At 35.4% G+C, this 3,229-nt stretch overlaps 1 long non-coding RNA gene across 1 annotated transcript; it reads right to left on the bottom strand.

Moving 5' to 3' along the window:
* Nucleotides 1–857: 857 nt before the first annotated feature.
* Nucleotides 858–2,970, bottom strand: LOC113287796. The gene is made up of 2 exons (XR_003330320.1): nt 2,486–2,970; nt 858–1,361 (listed from the first exon to the last, which is right to left on the bottom strand). It is a non-coding gene; the product is annotated as an uncharacterized LOC113287796 (long non-coding RNA).
* Between the last annotated feature and the right edge of the window lie 259 nt (nt 2,971–3,229).

Below are 3,229 nucleotides of genomic sequence, written 5' to 3'. Positions count from 1 at the left end.
GGATGAAGAAACTATTTTGTTTCAGAAGAACAACTTCAAATTGATGTAGACATACTGTTTTTTTGTTACAGCATGTGTAACTTGAGGTTACACATATATATCATGTTGTATTTTTAGCGTGTGTAACTTCATATATCCTGTTGCATGTGTATTTGTAAGCAGTTGTAGCATTTGTATCTTTTAAGACGTATCTTTTACTCATATTTTTCTTGTTTTCCCCTTGTTGAGTATGTTGATTGCTCATTTTATGTTTAGCTTGCCGCATAGGATATATTTCTCAAGAGGGGGCAATGCCCCCGAGTGAATTGCGTTCGTTTGTGTTTTTGATATTTGTATTATATGTTTGTATTTTTCAGGTTGTCATGGCTGCTGTGAGTTGCATGGAACATGGAAACTTCCAATAGTGGTTTGTTTTTGTTTGGAACATGGAAACTTCCAATAAATCTACCAAGGTTTAAAGATGCAGCTGAATTCGTTTTTGTTATACAGACATCACAAGTATTTTTGGCTCATTTTTTTTCCATTAATTTCTTATTGCTTTAACAGCAAGAACGAGTAATTAGACTTGTGATCCAAATTCAAATTTTTGTTCATACAATTTGTACTTGAGAATATTCTGATTGTTATTGTTGTGAAAGAATTAAAAATGAGAGTTGTAATGAATAAGAAAAAACAGACTCAGAATGGAACAAGCTATATTTATGAGTAACTGCGAGTTACACTTGCTAATCGGATGTGTAGATGCAAGTTACACATGCTTACTGGATGTGTAGACACAAGTTACACATGCTAAGTGGATATGTAGACGAAAGTTACACACGCTAATTGGATGTGTATACGAAAGTTACACATGCTAATTGGAAAAAAGTAAACTCAGAGATGGAAAAACCCCGAATAAAATACACAAGTTATATGGATGTGTAGATGAAGGTTACACATGTTTTTTTTTTTTGAAGCATGAAATTTATTAAACTACCAAAGGGCTATTACATGAGGGTTCTTAATACCCCAAGATTCATCAATTACAATTAGATTGGTAAGCCATGAATCCACGGTAACATGATATTGGAGCAGAATAGCAGTCTTCAAATCATAGTTGCATCGGGTGCGGATGTTTGTTTCGAAGGTCGAAAGGCCTTCGGTCAATGCATTCCACAAGAAAAGTTGTATTTTTGATGGGCACTGCAGTGTCCACATGAACTGAGGTGGAGGTAGAGGTGTCCGATGCAATTTATTGAGGTTGCTAGTCATGACTTTGTATCTTGATGCTGCGGTAAACTGCCCGAAATATATTTATCTACTTCTTTGTTTTTCGGCTTGATCCATAACTTCGATCGAGTCTTGAAGGTAGAATCCACTCTCTGCGCTTGAACGAAAAAGTGCTAAAACTAGTAATAATATAAAAGCCATTTAAACTATCACTAAAAAAAACAACAGACTTAAACTATATTACACTAGTGCTTTGGAGAATGAGCGAAGAAACAAATTTCTGGCGAAGTACAACGAAACTGAAGTGAAATGTCAAGTAAATGTGTCAAGTTCACCGACCAATTCGCATATCAAATAGGTTTTGGTTGCTGCTGAGAAAAAGTGAAACTGTATTTGTGATACAATATGATTCTGATTATACTGCTTGCTGAGAGTAATAACTCAACTTGATCAAGATATAATAGCTGATTGTAAAATCTTCAGGAGGATCAAGGTGTGGAGGCATAGGGAGAAGCTAGCCTCAGGATTCAAACTAGTGCACCAAAGATGACAGTAATTAACCTGACTAGGAGGTCACTTTAGAAGATGAACAACTGCCAATCCAGTTGAATTGGATACCGAATCAGTTGGTTTGGTATCTCAATTCTTGGTGTAGACGAGAGCTAATGCTGAATGATGAATATTAAGATGCTAAATTATGTGGATGAGCATTTAAAGCTCGAGAAAAAACTGGTACCTCATGCCAAACCATATCAAAGATGTACTTTAAATGGACCCAAAATGTGATGCAGAAAACAGTTCCAAGGATAGAACAAACTCATTGGAATACAGTACAACGAAAACATAAACAAATCAAGCCTTTGCAACTAAAAAAACGAAACTAGTATTAAAGAGAAGACTACAAAGGATCTCCGCAATCCAATGCAACAAAGCTAGAGGAAACAAAACATGGCTTTGAACAAAACGAACATGATATGACCTAAGAAAACAAGCCACCTATGAACTGAGATTACACTGGTGGCTTAAAAAATATGCTTTTCACTTCTAAAAACAAAATAGAGGAGATGGGGACTTCACTAGCCTAGGGAAGGCTAAGAACAAAAACAGGAACAAAATACATATGCTAGAAAAAGGCTTACAAACTTAAAAGGAAGGAAATTATGGATCGGTTAAGAGAATAAGATGATAACTATTGGGTTTTCAATGAAATGGACAGGGATTAAAAAGTACCGACATGTTAAAATTAAAATCTTCAGGCACAAAAGTCTGAAATTACCTCAAAGAAAAAGGTTGAAGAGGCTATTACATGTATAAATCAAATCCAGAAGGATTGTCGATGAAGACCAAACCATGAAAAAAAACTAGAGGGAACCCAAAACCAGCAGCAGTAGAACCTAAAATTATGATGAAAACTCCAAGAATAAAATTGGGTATCACAAATTGGCAGCAATAGACCTAATTGACACAGAAAGGCCGGTGAATCGAGATTTAGCTGATGAGAGCTGCTGAATCCATGGTTGTTGAATTAGGGTTTGAAGAAGACGATGATTCATTTTTTTTTCCCTGTCGGGTTTTGCTTTCCGTTTTTATTCTTGAGCCAAATCTGATTTGAGAAACCTAATCTAAACTAAGACTTGTTGATTGAAGATGTGAGCAGTTAAGGTTGTCGGAACAAAAGGTTGTCGTCCCTGTCGGAAATCACTTTGTAGGGAGGAGAGAGGTTTTTTTTTCATTTAACTTAATATGACTGGTTTACCTTATCCATGCTGATCGGATGTGTATGTAAATTAAAAAGAAAAAAAAAACATACTTATACTTGGAAAATCCCTTAATCAAGTACATAAGCTATATGGATGTGTAAATGCAAGTTAGACATGCTAATTGGATGCGTAAACGAAAGTCGTACATGCTAATTGAAAGAAAAAACAGACTCAGAACTGGAACAAACTATATCTATGTGTAACTGCGAGTTACACATGCTAAATATTGGATGTGTAGATGCAAGTTACACATGTTTACT

This window comes from Papaver somniferum, chromosome 6 (genome assembly GCF_003573695.1).
Source record: "Papaver somniferum cultivar HN1 chromosome 6, ASM357369v1, whole genome shotgun sequence".
Classification (NCBI taxonomy): Eukaryota; Viridiplantae; Streptophyta; class Magnoliopsida; order Ranunculales; family Papaveraceae; genus Papaver; species Papaver somniferum.
Note: the sequence above shows the minus strand (reverse complement) of the source record. Positions and strands in the feature narration are given on the sequence as shown.